Source organism: Opisthocomus hoazin, chromosome 9, assembly GCF_030867145.1.
Source record: "Opisthocomus hoazin isolate bOpiHoa1 chromosome 9, bOpiHoa1.hap1, whole genome shotgun sequence".
NCBI classification, from domain to species: domain Eukaryota; kingdom Metazoa; phylum Chordata; class Aves; order Opisthocomiformes; family Opisthocomidae; genus Opisthocomus; species Opisthocomus hoazin.
The window spans coordinates 3950932-3972714 of record NC_134422.1 but is presented as its reverse complement, the minus strand read 5'-3'; positions in this window follow the sequence as shown (position 1 = coordinate 3972714).

Below are 21783 nucleotides of genomic sequence, written 5' to 3'. Positions count from 1 at the left end.
ACTTTTCATCCCCCAGCACCCCCAAGTCCTTCTCAGCAGGGCTGCTCTGCATCCCTTCATATCATCATCTCTGAAATGTAATCCCAGGACAGACATCATTTGCATTGGTGGTTTAAAAGACTCCCTTGATCCCTGTGGACCTCACTCAATTACACTACAAAGCAACAAAGCAAGAACTGTTTCAAAATACCTCCCCCAAAACCCAGCACAAATTTTCAGCTCTCACAGTCTTCCTGCAGTAGAACTACAGATGACAAAAATCAGAAGTTTCGGGAGTCAGTGGATATGTATGTTCCATGGCGACGTGTTACTTAAGTAACACCGATGCCCATTTTACACAGCACAACCCTAGCAAGATTAAAAAATATTAACTTCAAACATCACATAAAGTATGAATAATCTTCATTGCTACAAATTTTCAAAATGCATCATATTTCTTTCCCACATATGTCCTTGTAGCCTCATAAAACAAACTGTTTCATTATATGATTATGTGTTTATATATCACAAAATGTTAGCTACTGCAAAAAGTAAGAAAATAGATTTTGACATTGGAGAATTATTTTTCTGCTCTCCTGTGCCTTTGGATCTAAAGGCAGAGCTACTCGGCTGTTTAGTCTGGCCTGAGTCCAGGACTGCATACCATGGTGAGAGATGCCAAGAACAGTGATGCCACATGAAACAGAAATTATCTTCTACAAACTCAACATGATCACAGGGCAATTTGTATTTTAACTGATACAGAGAACAATCTCATTTAATTTTCTTGTCTGGTTAGGAGCACTTTTCGTTTGGGCAACTGAATATTATTCTTGTTAATAAGATATATGAAATGCTGTGATCACTTCACTTCACAGCATCTGACAACCTTTCCATACCATGCCCACTGAAACGCATGGCCCTGCCTTCCCTGAGCTTGTCTTTCAGCCCTTAGCTACACCAGAGGGTCGCAGATTGCAGGGGACAGCCATTGAATAAGTTTTTTCCTCATGCAGACAAACTCAGCAGTGCTGAAATCTAAACACATATGAAAAAGAAACCCTCTGTGTCCAGTTAGCACTTTGTCACTAGTTAAAACCATCTAGGTAGGAAACCCTGTATGCTTTCTGTCCTTCACTGGAAAGTAACCAGACACTGCCACCTTTTTAATTAATCCACAATTCAGACGGCTATCATCGTTCAGTTTATTGGCTTCCAAAAAGGTTAGATGGTTTCAGATGCACTATATGTATGAAATGGTAGAAGAGCAGTTACAACTGCAAATTTGTATAGAACATTACACAATTATATTTTTATTTATAATATGGAAAAAACTCAACTTCTTATTCTAGGATAAAATCCCTCCCTACTTCTGCGAATACCCAGAGTCACAGCTCCCATTACTCTGGTTGGGAGAAGACAATAAAGGTGTTCAGAGGGCACCACACCTGTCTCAGTAATCACGCAGAGCAGTTGTTTGTTATTAAGCATAATAATTTTAGCAGGTATTGCTCTTTTGGAGTACACAAAACAGGTGAGTGTTTGATCACATTCCTCATCACTTGTTACTGCCTTCTGATGAATATCACAATACAAGCCCAAGCATCCCAGGTACCCTGGTTAAACAGTTTCACAGCTGTTTGCCCCCTGTGAATCCAAACATTTTCAGACTCGTTTTCTCTCTGTAGCTGAGGGTACATACTGATGAATTGCCAAACTCCCTTATTTAAATATCAATAACTGCTTTGTAAATAAAGTAAAATTTCTTCATTATATTTCCATTTGAAAGATCTCTCTCCTACTTGTTCAACTTGCCCTTTAGGTTCCACACATGAAGAATTCAGTAATTATCAGAAGTCAGATAACGACACTCTGCAATTTTCAATATTTTCCAAGTTCTACAGTCTCACTGGATACCAAAATTATGCTGTGAAACCAGGTAAGATCTTACAGTTGCAATTAATTACCATATGGGGATAAATTACACTCAATTAAGTTGTTAATGTTCTATATTGGGGGTTCAACAGTAGGTGCTTTGAAGACTATTTCTTGTGAAGAAAATGACAAAGGAGTCAGTAGTGTAAAAAGTAATGCTTTACCAAATTAGGTGTTCATGTTATTGAAACATAACACTGGGATATGTTTGAGCTTGGAACAGGCATATCAAGTAATCTGTTCAGTAGTCATATGAAAATTCAGAGTACTAAAGATGGGATTCACAATTGCTCTCGGTGATAGGAATTAAAATTAAGGAGTTTTCCCTATGATGTATGAAAAGTAGCCTACCTATAATTTACACTAACTCCTCAAGAAGAATAAAGAGTCCGGCAAAGGAAAGATTTTCATTATATCATAGAACTTGATCAGCATTCAGATAAGATAGGAAGAAAGTGAACAAAAGCTAGGATATGATATTTATGCTCATTACTATCATCTGATATCTTGCAAAAAGCCCAACCCTAATTGCATGGAAGCAAAGAATGAAAAACCATTTAAGAACAATATAAAGAATTATCTCACCTGCAGCATCTATTCACCTTTTCACTTGCAAATATTTCCATTTCAGTGTAATTTTGATTTTGGTAGAAATATTTAAATTGTTTGTAGTAGGCAATATAACCTTTTCCTGATACAGAGACACTGAAGTACCTCCTGATATATTAGGAACACCCTATAAGCAAACACCCTGACTTTTATTTTTGACACATCCTTGATGAAAATGGGCTTTAAAAGCCTGGCTCCAGACACTCCCATTTCCTTCCACTGGAGGGTTTAAACAGATAAGACAGGGCACACCTGTCACATCAGATGAATGTGGGCTACTCAGTACCTACGTTTCCTTAACCAATGAAAGATGATTCTTACATGACAGAACCATGAGTTTAAACAAAAATAACATGCAAGCAGGTTATTTTGCAAGCAGTATATGCATATATAATGTATAACAAACTGGTTTCTGTAATAAGGTCTATGTATAAAATAAGGAGGTACTTCATGGTGCTACAGGTGTTATAGCTTCTCATTTTCCATGTTATAACTACTGGTCAGATTTTTCAGCTCTCACATTCAAAGTAAACGTTTTCATCTGTGCAAACTGGACACAAACATAAGTGTCCTGGCGTGGTATAATTCTGTAATGCTTTGGATGCCTGTGAAACATGGGAAAGACATACGACTGCAGAAAAGTGGATTCATTAGAAAAATGCATAGCAGCATATCAGACTTGTCCATTTCTATTGCCATAAAATACTTGCAATAAGAAAAAAAGAATCAGAGGAAAACTAAAGAGGGGTATTATCTTTTAGTGGATAATTATATACAAGCTTCTTGAGACAGTAAAATAAAAAAGCAACTAAAATGGAAGGGAAATACTGGTTGGTTTAGTGCGTGTTGAGGCTATTATGGCATTGAATGTTTTTCCTAGTGAAACAGTGGAAACCTTGACACTTGGTGGGACATGTAAAATCAGATTCAGGAAGACAGTGGAAATAAAAAATGAGCATCAGAAGACATCAGACCAGATAACCTTCCCGTCTGCGCCACCATGTTTTACAGCCACACATTCCACTAGTGTTGTCTTCTGAGCCTGCACTGCTGCCAGTCCCCACAGCCATGCCTGTGCTGGGCATCAGAGACCCCATTCCCCTCTGGAAGGACGTGGGAACCGCTCTGCCGAGTGCTATCAAGGGAACACCACCACCTCTTGGTGTGTGAGCACTGAGATTCATGTGAGCAGCAAACACCAGCAAGCGAACGCATCTGCTCCAGCCATTACGCAGCTTTTCATCCCTGAACACGTCGAGGCCTCCAGCAAGACACTCTGGGAGGTTGCAGAGCACCACGCAGGTGGAGAGGGACCTCTTTTAGCATTATCAAATGTTTCTCAGCCTCAGGGCTGCGTATTGCAATCAGGTTTCACGTGCTAGCACATTACCTCTTTTCCTTTGTACAGAACCGCCTTGCAGGTTGACCTCTCCTGTCTTCAAGGTTCAGGGCAAATGCACAAGACTTTCCCAAAGCCATGGGAACTGCGCTCGGGTTTGCAAAGCTTTTCTGTACTGTTTTAAGGAAAACTCATGATTGTTCTAATGGAAAGAAAATACCTTAAACAGATCCTTAACACGAAACACAGAAGGCAGGGGGGGAACCCACTATGCATGAAGTTTGACCAGTATTAGTGAAACAAAAGACCAGTGTGAAAGTTTAAATACCAGATAACTCTGTCACCATAAGATTACTAGGGAGAGTTAAATTCAAGTCTCCTCTCTGGAAAAAGTGTTACAGGAATATATTCTGAACTTTGTACTGTTAATTTTTGTTACAAATTAGATACATCATAAGATTTATTGAGATGCTTCATGTTTAATAAAATACTCATAACAACCCATGATATTTCACAGGATAAATAACAGGATTGTTGACCATATTTGTATAGCAGGTCTAAAAATAATAAATGGCTCATTCAATAACAAACTGACAACAAGCTATTTCAGGTTATAAAAATGTGTGAGATAAGTCAAAAAAAAAATGACAAAACTCAAAGGATCAGAAGTTGTAGGGCAGATAACATTGAAGTCCAAACCCAGATTACCCCAATCCAAGCATCATCTATACTCCGAAACCACTAGAAATAAGGACATGGAAATTTCCACGTATTTTCCAAGGCACAACAGGACAGTAGAGGCAACCATTCTTTTATTTCCTACACAGCCAAAGACATCTCAATCTTCTCATGTTATTCAAATCTAATAAAAGATTAATATCCTGTTAGAATAAAATAATATAAAAGTATCTGAAGATAAACACATACCAATTACTCACCCTGGCTATGCCCCTCAAAGAACACATGAGCAGACAAAGTTCAATACTTTTTAAAAAAGTACATACTTTTGAAAATATCAAGTGAAGACTCTCTGAGTATATTTGACTTCTAAACAAATTGCTTTCTTTTTTGGAAATGCTGAGAAGGCAGACACTCTTTGTGAGGTCAATGAGACTTACTGATTGCACAGTGTTACGGAAAATTAAGCTACTTATTTGGGAACTAAATATGGATTTTAAGAGCTTTCAATGAAGTCACACTTTTGAGTATTTTAGAGCTGGCCTACATTTCCTAATGAAAAGTTTGGGACATTGAGCAACAACTTTTGAGAAGAACAAACTATTTATTTTGTCCTTTGTAGCAGTTAAAGGCAATTCACATAATCTGAAAAAGATTATATGGGCAAGGGGGGGAGGTTGGCTACACTTCCATTTTCCTGTAACAAAATATCATTTTGCAATCCACTCCGCATCCTTAAGGTGCCCCCAGTTCTTGTCAGCTTTGACTCTGGGATAGGTAAAGAACAAGGAGTGGGTCCCCAGGGTGGTATTTGCCACCAGTATTTGACTCTTACCTGTATATCAGGATGAAAAATGACGGAGAAAAGGCAGTTTAAAGAAAGATGTAAAAAAAAAAAAAATGTTTTCTGTGTTTAATTGTTAACATTTAAAGAACACTCTCCAAAAGTCATTCTCATGTATTTTATCACGGTCAGTTTATTTCCAATATTTTTCTATTCAAGTCTCAGCAGGAAGCCGAGCTGTTGATATTGTGCAGGTCTTTGATGCTCACAACAATAACATAAACTGACTGAATAACGACAGCTTTCCCCAAAAAAATTGTTTGAAACCCCACATAGCTAGCCATTTTAAACTAAAACAACTGCTATTGCTATCAGTTTAAGTAATCACTTCCCCAGCTGACAGATGCAAAGCTCTCCATTCCGATAATGACTTTTCCAGCTGATGAGAGTCAGGGAACAGGAAGTGTATGTGGGGATAAGCATTTGGGAATTAGAGGACAACCAAAGTTTGTGGCTACCTGTATTATCTGAATGAGGTTAATTACTTCTATTGGTACCTTTTTACCTGCAATCAGCATAAATAAATATTTAAAAATACTTTTAGTGCAGCAGTGTGCGTTCCTACAGCACTAGGCAATTTTAAAAGTTTTCTATTTTCTGTTTGAGAGCAAAATCATTACATCAGCCAGTAGCTGCAGTTTTCAACAGTGCTTTTAGAGGGCAAGGAGAAATTGTACATGCTGTATTGTTTCTGTCTGTGCTTAAGCCAAACCTGTTCCCTGATTTTCAGCAGCGTTGGAAATGAACTGCCTCCTGGTTACAAAAAACTCCATCTTTTTAGAAACATGGCCCAGGTAGAGAACTGGCAAAATATGTGTTATATTCATAAATTTCACTGTCCTATGAAGTATTAAGGAGGTTACTACCAATCTGCAAAAGGAGGATCTCAAGACTTATCCTACACTCGGGGCAATTTTGCACACCCTAACTCCTAACTAACTTTGGATGTGGCTCAAAAGGTGCAAATAAGCCAGTTCCTAAATTACACCCCTGCCCAGCTCTCAGAGAGTATGTAGCATTACCTTTCAAAACTAATGATGTTCCTCATCAGGACACACCGAAGAGGACATACCACACTTCTATATTAGAAAGCAGAGTACTTAATCCAGAGTTGAGCAGGGAAGAACAGGCCACATGTTAGCTCTCTCTGGAGCTGCCAGGAGCAGAAAGCTGAAAATCTGATGGCAGTTTCATAACCCAGCCTTTTTCTGTAGGCCAACCTGTCAGACGGCAATGGCTAAGTTGCCCTGAAATAACAGAATCTCCATTATGCATTAAAGAAACTCTGCTGGGCTGGTCATCATAAAAAGTTATAACCCAACATCATACTTCAGCATTTACCAGGAAAGGAAAGGCTGAGGAACTTCAGCTACAAGTCTGTAAAAGTATCAACATAAGCCAGCACATATGACTGTCAAACTGATATGAAATGAAATATTTCTATTCATGATGACAGACTGAAATTTTTATTAGGTTTGACCAAACCGGAAACAAAATATCATGGGGTTTTTTATATTGTAATCCCTATCCGGCAATAATAATATTGTAAAACAAAAAAATCAATTTTGCAAAAGCCAAAGAAACTAAAAAGTAAATTTCTTGATCAGCTTTATCAGTAGTCTTCATGTCAATGATACCCAAAAACTACAAGAAGAAATATCAGTTTTCCAGTTTAACTCTTGCTACTGGATTATTTTGTCTGTTGTTATTTCTTATCTATCTATAAATTTGCTTTTTCAAGTTAAACGTCCCACAGCCATAACAATAAATCAAATACAAGGCTTGAACTCCATGTCTCTGTGTTTTCTCTTCTGCCTACGAGACACTGGATGTAAAAAACAGCATACGTGAGAAAAGTAACATAATACAGAACATGGAACGAAAATGAACAAAGTAAAATCCTGATAACAACTAGACTAAAAGACCGTGAAATCTGATCTCTCAGAAAAGAAAGAATATATATGAAGAATAGAAATAGCATACAAAAGTACAAGCATGCATGCATTCATAGTGCACGCTCCTTTTTAGAGCGACAGTCACATCTGCACACACAAAAACTACAGAAAATGTTCTTGTGTTTTTTTTCTTTTCTATTCGTACAGCTTAGCAAAAGTTCATTAAAACAATATGAGTTTTTTATTAATTTAACTCCAAGGAGAAAGGATAAGTGGTTGTGGCAAGATATAGAAGTTCACAAATGAAGTAAAGGAATGTAAAAGAGCAATAGCAGACTTCCACAGAACCTCTCAAACTTTGAAAGTCTATTCTCTCCTCAAACAGCATTTCTTATTGAAGCATAGGGGAGGTCTCCCAGCACACACTAATGATAGAAAATGCAATCCAAACCTCCACATATTGTTTTATTTACTTAAAAAAACCACTTTAAACTTCATTGAAAACCTGCTTTGGCCTTACACTCATGGCATCACACACCAGAAACTATTACTTTCCTTTGAAACGTGCCTAGTAAATTTTAAGACGCTGTCCCTCCAAATACAGAGTACATGCAAATACTTAAGGGGTTAATAAATTCTTACAGTATACCAAAATCACAAGTTTTATACCTCAACTCTGTACAGTTGGAGCTCCTAAGAGAGGAGTAATTGCATTGTAGTAACGTTAAAGTTTGATTTAAGTTTCTCCACCGGCAGAATGAAGTGTGTCTTACTTCTCAGGTGTGAGACTTGGCTGCTCTGCCTTTTGCAATATATTATCCCAACACTGTCAGAAAATGCTCAGCAGTGCCAGGTCTTACTAAACTGGGTGTGTTGTAAATCCTGTGTAAGCAGGGGATTTCTTATGCCAACAATTGCTTCTCAACCTTTACCTTATTACCACACTTTTTGGCTGCTCCGAGATAAAAATCTTTTAAGCTTTTTCACTGCTTGTGTGTGAAATCTCCGATAATGTAGCCAAATGCAGGGAAAGTTCAGGGCTGTTTTATGACTCCATTTTATCAAAATTTTTGATCTACAAAGCCTGAATGCACAAATTCATCGCTGCTGGATGAGGTCAGTGCAACCACACCCATTCCCTCGATAGACCTTGCTTTTTCTTGAGTAGACAACTTTACGTGGGCTACAGAAATATGCCCTGTCAGATGAGAAACACTTGCCCTTGGATTGAATGCAATGCCAAGTGAATCAGGAGTTTTCTACACGGCCGACTCCAACACTGTGTATGCTTAAGACACATTATCTGTGAGTTTTGGAGGTGAAGTCCCTCTGTAATGAGATTCAGCTGAGCAGGAACTAGCCTAGAAACACCAGCAGGAATGCCGAAGGCTAATGACAAGACAGGTTTGGCACAGAGGGATGCGTGAAACAAAACCACCACAGTGAAGATTTCCAGATAAAAATGTTAATCGTCTCGTAAGAGGGAAAGTGTGTGACATGAGGAACGGGGAGGAATGGCAAACACATGTCAAGCAGCACACTTTATTTACCTTTCATTAGCTTGTCTTCCTAGGAGAAGGTTAAATACTGCAGGAGAGGGATGGGATTTTTCTTATGTTAACTAATCCAGACAGAAGTGAATGGAGATTTGCTTTCTTCAGCATTCATTGATATTAATTGCTTTATTGAACTAGCTGTGGGAACACAGATTTCCCAATGCCAGCATAAAGGATCATTATTTATAAGCTAACTGATCCCACAAATTCTACACTTAGCTCAACATTTCCGTTGGAAACGCTGAAAGAATCTTTTAAAAAACCATTATATTTCATACTTTACACTAAGGCACACCAGCTAAATGGTACAGGTTTTCCAGGAAAAGAAAAACAGGTTCTTAAGTCTCACATAACAGATGCCAAATCAGCTCTGAAATGCTGCATATTATTACATTTTTCCTCCCTTTATGTTTCATTCTTCCCCTTTTCCCCTGACTTACAGGTGTCCTTAGTTACAGCCATCAGTAAAAACAAAACACATATGTAGACTATAAATCTGTATTTGTGTACTAATTCATAAGAGTAAAATATCTTTAGTTGCTCCTTCCAATTTCCTTTCCCTGTTCAATTCATAATTGCGTTGTGGTATATCGGGCTTAGGCTTTCAGGAACTCGATTTTGTCCCAGAAGATTGGTTAGCAGGAGAGACCTGCAAGTGTGGGTTCTGGATTCACAGAATCACAGAATCACAGAATAGCAGGGGTTGGAAGGGACCTCTGTGGGTCATCTAGTCCAACCCCCCTGCCGAAGCAGGGTCACCTACAGTAGGCTGCACAGGATCTTGTCCAGGCGGGTCTTGAATATCTCCAGAGAAGGAGACTCCACATTCAGGTAAATACACTTAGCAGGAGAGACTCCCAAGAACAATAAAAGTGACTAAATAAACACTGCACCCTTGAATCAAATCTCTGAGTTGTCACTATAGCCCTTTGAAGATAGATATGGATGACTCAGTCCATCAGAGCTCATGCAAAAATACACCGCAACAGTCACTGACATCAAATTATATTTCTTAGTACCAAGGTGTTAATAAATTTCTAGGAGAGATCAAGAATGAATGTTAAGTTCTTTTGTTCTAATATATCCTAACAACGCTTACGGCGCTGCTGCAGTTAAGCTCAACTTTGCTGTTCAAAGATCTATTTAGGGGCTTTATGTGCTGTTTTAAATCATAGTTGAACTTGGTATGTAAATTGCAGAGTGATAAATGTTTGTTTTTCTTATATTCCTTCCTCTTTATATCACAGTCAGAATCCTTCACCAGACCCAAAAAAAGTATTCAGTTTTGGCAGTTGAGAAGCTGAATATATAAGCTACAAAGAACTAGGACTTACTTTACAGTTGTAATCATTCAGTCCACACATAGAAAAAAAAGCAATTTAACAGCCCAAAAAGAAGCACAGCATCCTTGGAGAAGACATACTTGATTAGGAAGACCTCATCATTGCACAGAGTTAGGTTAAAGCAGATCCACAGGTGGGAAAACATTTTGGCTGGGCCTAGGAAAAATCCAGGATACTGAGCCCAGATTTGAGGATCCTTGGCCAAGTGAGACACTGCTAGTTTTGGTTTATTAATGCAAAAAAGTATAATGAAAAAAATATAGATATTTGACTTAGCTATTATTTCAGATTTGTGTAACAAAAGTGTATCAATAGTCAAAGCCTGGTCATGATAAACCTTGAGTTACACAGCTGCCACTGACTTCTGCTCCAAAGCATGTCAGCAGAAGCCAACAGCATGTGAAGACAAACATGCCCATTCTTAAAATATCCTGTAAGTTTCTACTTAAGTTCTAAGAAAGGAATTTCTAAATTTTTCTGTACAAGGGAGACCAAACAAGTACCTCCAGAAGATCATGATTACTAACATGTAACAACTAGGACTTGAGATGCTGTGACACATGAAGGTCAGGACTTGAGGAGTGGGAGAGCCACCTGTCCTTGTGAGATAGCAAAATGCAAAAAGAACTTGGAGGGCTACAGCAGAGAAAAGCATCCCATAAATGTAGAGGGAAATACACAAAAACTATTAGCAAGCATAAAAGACAATAGGTATATTGCCAATAAGACCAAGTTTAGAAAGCCAACCAATCATCTCTGATAATTACTGGGGCAAGGAGCTACAAACGGAAATAGTATCTTAAAATGTGATAAATGCTAAATAAACTTATAAAAAATTATAATAAAGGGCAAATTTTTGCTTACCCAATGGGCAAGAAGATAAAATAAGGTATGAATCTAAAATTTCACATAAAGGAGACGTCTCATGCTTCTCTTATTCTAATACAATACAACAATAGTTCTTCTTAGAAATCCAAAATATAAAACAAAATTTTAAGTTTTGTTATCAGGACATTAAATATTAGACCATTACCATAAAGGAAAGGAAACATCTATGACCCACCTCTGTGTCATTTCCAAGAAAACATTTTCTAGTTCTTTCCTGTGTTCCCATAGCTGTTCCTTTTTGTAGAGTATTTCAAGGTTTCAGAATCTGTTAAAGTGAAGATTTCATGAGTATATGTTGCCAATAGGTGGCTAAGCTTAGTATTAGTTTTGAATGTACATATGCATGTGTGCACATACACACTGTAAACTTGGAGAATGGGCCATGGCTTACTTAGGTGGAACTGGTCACACTTCACATTCAGCTGAAGGGTTCAAAGGAAGCCTGAAAAAGATCTTTACATCTCTTATTTGAACTGGGCTGGCATGGAAACTCATGTTCATATTGTACTCATTTGTGGTCTGCTTCTCAGGAATTTTAACAGATGACAATTCAAAGATAAATTTGCTTTAAAAATAAATGATGAAAAATATCTGGCTTCTCAGCTCTTGTTTCATAATCTCGAAAGTATGTTCAGATTTATATAATTAAAGTAGAAAATAGAAGTCTAAAAATGAAATCGGGTTTTGCATTAAAGCAGCCGGCATTAATAGAGATTCTTCTTTCAATTCCTTTGTTTTCTGCTGCAGCACAACCATGCTCCTTACCCAGCTCAAATGAGTCACCATGAGTAGGGGAAACACAAGGCTTGGACCGACTCAGGCTACGATCAATGCCACAGCACAAGAGCTCCAGGCTTCTCAGCTTCTGGAAACCCATTAAACATATACGCACTCACACTGGGCAGGTACTTTACTGAGCCAAAGCCTACAGTTGGGACACTTTGGACAACTTTTTCCATCTGCGTGTGACCTTTAACTGTGGTTTTCAGCACTCATCCCTTTCTTTAATTTAGGTGAAAAAATAAGACCTATTTTCTTTCCTTCACACAGCAACAGTTTAGAAGCTGAAGGTGTTATACTGTAACTCAAAAATAGTGATCCTGCTGAGTAAGGTGCAGGGCCTAAAGTCTGACTGCAACTCTTAAAATCAGCTATGTCTCTTGAGCACAATAAATTGTTTTGCTCAACAGGGAGGTGAACAGTGATTCTCACAAACTTATGAAGGCTCCACTAATTTTGTCTAAACTAGAGGTGGACAAACCTGTCTGAATAGTGTCAATATTCTAATCCAAATTCATATTTGTTTTATAGTCTGCTTAATGTAGACCCTGTCTCAATCAATTATGCTTTGTATCTCTCCTAAAGACCTTTAGCAAAAGCCTACAACACTGTAGGTAAGTTCCCTCTGTCTTTTCTATCCATCCCTACTAACACCAGGCTTCAGGTATGCCCCAAGAAATTAAAAAGACACCAAATAAACAAGAAAGTGGAATAGCAAATATAGCAAGAGAAGGGAACTAACCAACCCAGGTTTAATTTGCCAAACCAAAAAATCCGCAGCTACATAACACTTTGTAGCTAGTTGCTCCTCTGAGTAGTGTTACTACAGAGAAGCTCACACTTGAATGCAAAAGAAAGCATAGCTGGCAGCATACTCCTAACAGTTCAAACAGGGGCTCACTAAAAGAAGCGATGCAAAATAGAGAGTCTAATTTCACCCTTTTATCTCTGATGTGCCTCAGCTCAGCTCCACTTCTACTCTTTCACTATCTCTGAGGTGTTTGGGTAAAACGTAACTTTGACCTGTATTTGGAAAACCAAAAGCTTGTGCTGGGAAGGACACGGAAAGAAGAACAAAAATTCATAAGCACACCCCTCCAAAAAAAAAAAGAAAAAAAAAACAAATTAAAAATCAGCAGAAACAAAAATGTTTATCTCTCTGTTGTGGTTTATTCTCAGTCAGCAATGAAGAACCACGCAGTTGCTCTCTCACTCCTCCCCCCTCCCCTGTGGGTTGGGGAGGAGAATCAGAAAGTAAAACTCATAGATTGGGGTAAAAACAGGTTAACAGAACAGCAAAGGGAGAAAAAAAGTAACAACAATAATACTGATAAAAAGAACATACAGCATCTAATATTCTCACCACCTGATGCCCAGCTTGCTCCTGAGTAGCAAATCTCCCTCCTTCAGCCAGTTCCCCGCCTAAATACTGAGTATGAGGTCACATGGTATAGAGTAGCCCATTTGATTGGCTGTTTGGGTCAGCCCAACCAGCTTCTTGTGATAATTAACCCTATCCCAGCTGAACCCGGGACACTATCTCTACCAAACTAAATATTCAGGCTTCCAAGTCAATTCAGTGAAAATTTCAGTGAAATTATCATTCATGGGACTGCCTCTTGCTCCTTTTCCGTAGGACCCGCATAAACCCTGTGCATCAGTCACTGCTTTATGCCTATCCTTGCACCCTTCATGCAGCTTTACCTTCACAGCACTGCACCTCTCCTTCTGAATTACCCGTTGCTTCTTCAGCAGTGCCACCCCTGAGATCACATCCATCCTTCCTGCCACGCCTACACTCATCTATATTTACGTCATGTCCAATCTAGGGCTCCCTTCACCCGTTTTTCAGTATCTGTGACTTCCGTGGTGGCAGTAAGAAATCAGCATTCTGTAGAATGACTTCAGAGATGAACACATTCATTTATTGACACATATTTTAAAATGATTGAGACCTGCCAAGCTGCATATACAGCTAATATGATTGACCGGATGATCTATGAACGCAAGTCATCACTTGTTCCTTGTCAAACTCAATAGTTGTGTCTATTTTTTCACCAGTTTATTTGAATCAGGGTACCTGTCTTGTCTGCTTTTACAGGCTTTACCACAATAGGATTCTGACACAAATTATAGGCTTGGGATCATCAGCAATTTTGCTAAAAATAACAATAATAAAGCAAAACCTTTTTTTGCGGTGGACTAATCTCTAAAACTGTAAAAGCCTGGATTGATTACTGAGCACTAACTTAGCTGTTGTGTATGATAAGGAGGGAATAGATTTCTGGACCCCAAAAGTAAAAGCTGAACTTGAAAAGTCCTCAACCGAGGCATCTAACACCAAGCAGAGATGGACTTCCTAGTGGACTTCTATCCCCATTAGGGAATGGGATTAGAATTCAAAAGACCTTGCCAAATTGGAGAAATGACCAAAAAAATAACATTTAGTTAAAGAAAGAAAAAATCAAATTTTATGATTAGTTAGGAATAACCAGAAAGTTAAATACAGAATAGGGGACATTCTGTTAAGACAGCAGTTCTGTGTAACACAATGCAGTTATGCAGATCATAATCCTAAATGTTACGATGCTGTGGAAAAAAGATACATAATGCCTCAGGATGCACGCAAATGTATATAACTGCAAAAAATAGTGGAATAACCTGCTTAACTTCTTGGCTTTTATAGTACTTGACCTAGCTGTAGAACTACACTCAGTCATGAAATATCCAGGTCAAGAAAGACATGGACCAGCTGGGCAGAGTCTAGGAGAGAAGAGTGAGAATGATAAACATGTAGGAAACCAGACTTATGAGAAGGAATTAGGATTGCTTGTTCTACAGAAGAAGAGATTGAGGAAAAATTGCACATAAAAATATGTGCAATGTGAAGCAAAGGGGAATGAAATTAATTGTTATGCATGACAGTTGTGGGCAGGCAAAACCAGAAGTCCATTGAAATGGCAGCAAAGGGCATTTTGGTGAGATATTGTGAAAAATCTTGTGGACGCATTAATTAACTAATATGTTACTCCGTGCTAGTGTAGGTGTATGAACCGGACATTCAGATGAGGCTTATTTAGTAAACCACATGTCCGACGATGCACAATGGGCTGTCCAGTGACAACAGGAAAAAACCCACAAACCAACAACAGAAAACTTAACGCTATTTTCTTTGGCAAAATTTCCGAAAAAATGAAGTGTTTGGTCGTATGGAAAAAAACCTTGAAAATGAGAAACATTTTGTGCAATTTCATTAGGATTTACATCCTTTAATGTGAGTTAGATTTTAAATCTATTTTTAACCAAAGAATCTTATTAAAGTAAGAAGATTGCCTGGTTTACTACTTGTAGATTTTTAAGCACTAGTGGCTGATGACACTCTTTATAAACAATAGGGAATAAATATAAACAAGCTAAAAGACATTTAATATAAAAAACTGTAGCTTGGGAAAAAATATGTTGTTGTGGATTGCATATTTTATATGCAATTTATGCTGCAGTTTCTCTTCATTAACCACATCTCGCAGATTTTTCAAAGCAACAGCATGAATATTATTAACATGTGTTAAAAATGTGTTTAAAATAATGTATAAAGCTTTGTGTTTAAAGCAAAAGTTTAGGTATAATGAACAAGGGTGTCTGTATTTTACATATTGGTTTGTACGCATGTTGATATATAAACCAGGCTATGTGTGCACAGACACAAGCATGTATATATTGCTTCAGAGTTCGTGTTTTAATTAAACTGAACTAGACCTTAACAAGAACATCCAATTCATAATTGTCTCACTCCATTCCATAGATTCTTATTAGTTAAAGCAGATATAATCCATTCTGAAATGTGACATGTAGAAATTGCTAGCATCTTCTTTTGTTGTGTTTCTTTCCTTACCATTGGTTTCCTTTTACTACAGGAGTCTTGGGAAAAGTCTTGTAGCCTTCAGTTTTTCTCTGCAGTACTTCCCCTCTGTATCTGTATTCCAAAATTGCTTTTGGTATCATGGTATTTATAGAAATTACCAATAATGGCAAACACAGGACTTGAACATAAAAACGTCTGCTCTGAGCAACTGACAATACCTGACATCATTGTATGAATCTAATCCCAGTAACATCTCCACTTCAGTGTATGTTTTCAGTTATAACTCCTACATACAACACCTTCACTGTCAAAAAAATGTAAACAAAATACCAAGCAAAAAATAATTGCATAAGCAGAGTCAAATATAATATTCTGAAGTAGCATCTTTTTGACATTTTAGGCATGAGTCTCAGCATTGATTAAATTTTCTCCTGCTGACATAAACAGGAGTATTATTAGGTCAACAGAGCTCTTTCAGAAATCCTATCCTACTGTCTAACATCAAGGACTGGCCTGAACTCTTCATCAGTAGCATGCTGGGATTTGGTCTATACTAAATTTTTCAGACAAAGTAAAAAGTATCTGTGGTTATTTTCTACCTTTCAATGAAGAAAAAACGTGCCTTTTTTTTTTTGCAATTTTCTTTCTCATCTCAGTGAGAACAAAACCAAGATGCATTACTCTGAAAGGCTTTCAGAGTGCCTGGATGTTAATTCTCATACACTTGGATACTGGAATCAAGCTACACAACAGATTCTAATGCTCCTTTTGAAGACACCTATATGGCTATACCATCTCTGGTTATGATAACATTAGCCAAATGGAAGCTTGATAGTGGCAAGTTCCTATTGATGACAACTTTCATTTGGGATAGACATATAGTGATATATTACTTAAGCTTTATATAAAAAAAATAGAAGGCAGAAAAAGTAGAAGTTAGTACAAGCAAGGAACAGAAATCATTTTATAAATGTACCACAAACAAACCATATTTTCCCTTGAAGAAGTAGGCTAAATGTAATGAAAAGCTTTTAAAAGACACCAAGTTCTCATTTCGAATACCAGTAAAATCCTTCTCCTCCTCCTCCACATTTTCGCCAGACTGATTCTACACGCTGTCTTTCTTTTCACTGTACATCCCTTGTTGGAACAGGTTTGCAGCTTACACATCTGTGCGCTGACATTTGTTGCCCGTGTATACCTGTTCGCTGATTTGGCAGAATGACGATGGCATTCCATCAGCTTTCAGTGCTGCTTATTTCATCAGTTGAATGTTCATATTTCCCTTCTCCTAAGTCATCCAACCGTATTTTTTGGACTTGGCATAATAAGCTCATCTTCGGGAGACCATCTCCACATTACCGCTTGATAGCTTGCCTGCAATGTATGTGAAAATAGATTAAAAACTAGCTGGAATCAGTTTTACCCATTTTGGCACAGAAAAGTTGAGAACAACATTTGCTGATAGTAACTGCTTGACTTTTTGGACATAAAGATAGCACACGAGTTTCAGTACTTCCTTGAAGATGTGTGACGAAAGCCTAACACATCTGCAAGATTTAGTGAGGGCCTGTTAATAAATTGCACTTCCACTCCTAAGATTTAGGTCTCCCAGTTGTCTCTTTCCTACAGAAACATTTGTGGCCTTGCACCAGAAAAAGGCATATGGCCCAACACACCGACTCTTGCCTTGAGTCTTATCCCTGTCCCTGTCCTACCTCACTGATAAACTGATACAGCATTTGCAGACCCAAAGAAGTGCACAAGGAGGGCTCTGGTTTTGGCAGTGATCCTAACCAGCTTGTACCAAGTGTGCACAGCACAGAGCACTCACAAAAAATAACGTACAGCACTTCGTGTCACCTCTGCCCAAGATGATTTGAGAAGCTCGGTTACCCCATGATGTGCTTTGGTTAGCTTAAACAGGAGGATACGAGAGTCATGGTACAGCAGCAGGGCATGACCCAAAGAACATAACAGGAGCAGGACTAAAGTATTCATTACGAAAAAATCAAACTTTTTGGAATCAAAATATTTATATTCTGAGGCAAAATCATTTTGGTTAGAGGTTTTTCCTTAGAACTTGACATTTTCTGTAGCAGCAAAAAAATGGATAATCAGCTGAAATTTTGTCCTGAATATTGAAACTCGACGCCACTTTTTTTCGGTTTGAACAATGTTCTGTTTATTGTCCCAAGAACAGAAAGAAGACTTCCTGCACTTCAATACTAATGGCTATGTGTCTCTGTTAACCAGGCAAGTAGGGGCCAAGGGTTAGGATTAATGTAACGCCATCTGCCCAGTCTTTCCTCTCACTCTTTATCTAATAAATTAACCCTTTTCTCTAACATACCATAAAAAAGGAGTCCACAAATATTGCCCCATACCTAAATAACTATTTAAAAAGTGTAACAAAACAAACTCAATATGTTTTCTTCCAAAATGAGGGAAAGCATTGTCCTAAACTCAGGTCCTTCTCTGTAGGAGGAAGGGGGAGAAGGACTGCTTGTTTTTTAACCTATTTATTTTATCATCTTGATCTGAACTGTCTTGTGTCAATTTTACAAGTTGTTTTCTAAAGTTTCAGATGGTTGGACTTCCCCTTGCAAAGGGAAGTTTTACAAGTTCAGAAACACTCCACCTTTGGGAGTGAGGAACCCAGTGCTGACACCAGCCCCCAAAGAGGGATGGTCTGCTTTGAAACCAGGGCTTTCAGAGACAGGACTCAAGAGGCTTGGTATGTAAAAGTCTTTCTTCTTAAAAATACTGGTAATCACATGTTGATAAAATCTCTAAGTTCAACAAGGGCAAGTGCAGGGTCCTGCACCTGGGGAGGAACAACCCCAGGCACCAGTACAGGCATGGGGCAGACCCGCTGGAGAGCAGCTCTGCGGAGAGGGACCTAGGTGTGCTGGTGGACGACAAGTTGACGATGAGCCAGCAGTGTGCCCTGGTTCCCAAGAAGGCCAATGGGATCCCGGGGTGCATTAGGAGGAGTGTGGCCAGCAGGTCGAGGGAGGTTCTCCTCCCCCTCCACACTGCCTTGGTGAGGACCCATCTGCAGTCCTGTGTCCAGTTCTGGGCTCCCCAGTTCAAGAAAGATGAGGAGCTACTGGAGAGAGTCCAGAGGAGGGCTACGAGGATGATGAGGGGACTGGAACATCTCTCCTACAAGGAGAGGCTGAGGGAGCTGGGCTTGTTCAGCCTGACGAAGAGAAGGCTGAGAGGGGACCTAATAAATGCTTATAAATATCTGAAGGGTGGGTGTCAGGAGGATGGGGCCAAGCTCTTTTCAGTGGTGCCCAGCGACAGGACAAGGGGCAATGGGCACAAACTGAAGCAGACGATGTTCCAGCTGAACATGAGGAGGAACTTCTTCCCTCTGAGGCTGAAGGAGCCCTGGCCCAGGCTGCCCAAGGAGGTTGTGGAGTCTCCTTCTCTGGAGATATTCAAGACCCGCCTGGACAAGGTGCTGTGCAGCCTGCTCTGGGTGACCCTGTTTTGGCAGGGGGGGTGGACTGGGTGACCCACAGAGGTCCCTTCCAATCCCAAACATTCTGTGATTCTATTAGGAAATAAGTCATTTTGAAGGAGTGTTGGCATAAGACACATGCACAATTGGAAGCACCAGTTTAAATTAGCAGGGCAGCACTGGAAATACTCCTACCAAACCAGGCTGGGACATCAGATTGGTGTAACCAAAGGCTCCAGGGGAATTTACACCTGGATTCAATTCTGAATCCAAAAATCAGATGCATGTGCTGTGCAACCAGTTATGATACATTCAGAACCAGATCCAACTATCTGAAAAAAAAAAAAATAGCATTAGTGATAGTTCTAAATGAGTTTCAAAGCAGCCTAGCCCTCAGCCAGGCTGTAAAACATCCTGCATTTCTCCTCGCTCAGTGAACCCTGCTTCATCCCAAGTAAATCACAGAGCAGAATGAAAGTCCAGTCCAAATTCAAACACCACAGATGAATGATAGCCCCCGGGCTTGTGCAGTTAGCTGATTTTCTGTAGGAAATCAAGCTCAGCTTCATCCCATCCTACTTCAGACCTTTAGCAGTGTTACATACGATAGATGCCTTCAAATTTTGGCCTCCCTGCCATGGGCTAGAAAAGGCAGACAATGTTAATGGGTGGCTGGCCATGGGTGGATCCCAGGGACTGTATCTCAATTAATTAATAATTAAACAAGGCAGGGCCTGTTGCCTGGCTCTGGGAGCGAGAGAAATGGTACGGATCACATCGCTATGGCTGCCTGGCCTCCCTAAGAGCAGTGTAGTGTCTATGTTGTGGAAAAAGCCTTGTTCCCGGCCAAAGCCGTGCCAGAGACGGTGCTAGCTCTGCAGGGGTCAGGTAACTGTGCACCAAGCATGCACCTGGGGAATTGGGATGAGTAGCGTAGGCATGGGCTGGGTTCTCTCTCTCCAGAAGGGTGAAAGAAACAAACCAGAAAACCATGCTCTTTATTTGGGTGACTTTTGTGATCATGTTGATACATGATCTAAGAGTCTACTGAACTAACAAAAAGACTCCAATTAAAGACAATATTTACGGGTCAGATTATTAGTTTATTATCTCCTTCAACCTGTGTTAACTCTGGTCAGGCTGACACAAGGTAAATCCATTAGCAATGCTGTCTTCTCTTCTGCATGGCCCTGGCAGCAAGGCTAAGTCTGGGCTTCAACAACCAGATGGAGTTGCTTAAATCGGGATCATTCTGAGGCTTCGCCCGTGACATAGCTTCAGCATTAAGTATGAAGCAAGGAGTAGAAATGAAAGGATATTTATTATAAAACAAGAGCGTTTGTTAGTACCAGCTTGGACATGTGACATTATTTGGAGGAGTGACAAGTCTTTTCATACCAAGACTTCAGTGCTGCGCTCTGGAGTTGCCTGCTGCCTACTGCACTACACTGCTGCTTACTCCTGAATCACTTGTAGAAAAGACATAATCCAAGTCTCCCAAGCTTTTTTTAATATCCAAATATATTTCACTGCCAAATTGGAGATGTAACCAAACTTCACATCAAGTCATAAGCTCAGCAGATCATTTTCTCTTCTCTCACCTTGTTCAAGCGTCTTGCATATCTTTGTTTCTCAGCTGCAATGTTATTTACATAGTTGTACGTTTCTGTCCTTTAGATCAGGGCATGCTAACCAACAGGAAGATAGCAGCTGAAAATACTCATTTTCTTTCTTCCACCAAGAAGCAATCAAGTCTACGAGGTCTGCATGCAACCCCAAATTCTTGAACTAAAAGTTAAGGCAGCCTTTCCCCGGGGAAGAGCTAACTTCATTTATAAAACATATTTGATTTCCTTTTTCTAATCTCTCCATAGCCTTTTTACACTGCTGCGTGCTTTAATTTTGCTTTCAGTCAGAAGTTTAAAAACTTTAGCTTCTAATAACTGGAAAAAAATGGTTATTTAAAGATAACTGCAACTTGCTTAACATGCCAGACTATCATATGCTCACTGCTTTGAAGCCGCAAATTAATGACGAGCAGGAACAGTGACTATCTTTCAGAGGAAACTGACCTCTTTCTAATGGCTCATCACTAATGTCATCTGTCTGCTGCATCTCATTATGTGAATTTCACGGAGTAAAAAAGTATCTTAAGGCTGTGCACAAATAAAAAGGACCTTCTAGTATTGAGCACTTTGAAAATTTTTGATCTCTCAAAATACCTTCCTTAGATACTGGTTTCCCCTTTTGTGCATGGCACGCTGCTTATGTCATCTATTCTCTGTGACTAATTATGTTAATTTTGTGCCATAAAAGTAACTGAAGGCTGTTAAGGAATAAAAGCTTTTGAGTGGCCTTATTTCATAAACACCCCTTTTGAACAAGGCGCATTTAGTCATATTTGCAGTAACAGAAAGAGTCTTGTGCTAAAAATACAACAAAGGCTCTTGAATATGGCCATTTATTCCTACTTTATTAGGTAATTTATGAAAAGTATGAAGGGAAGCCTTTTTGTTACTATAATTTGCATAAAGCTGGTGCCCCATTAATGAGATAACTTCCTGCCTTTTGTGTACCACCAGCTGGAAATAGAAATATAGGAA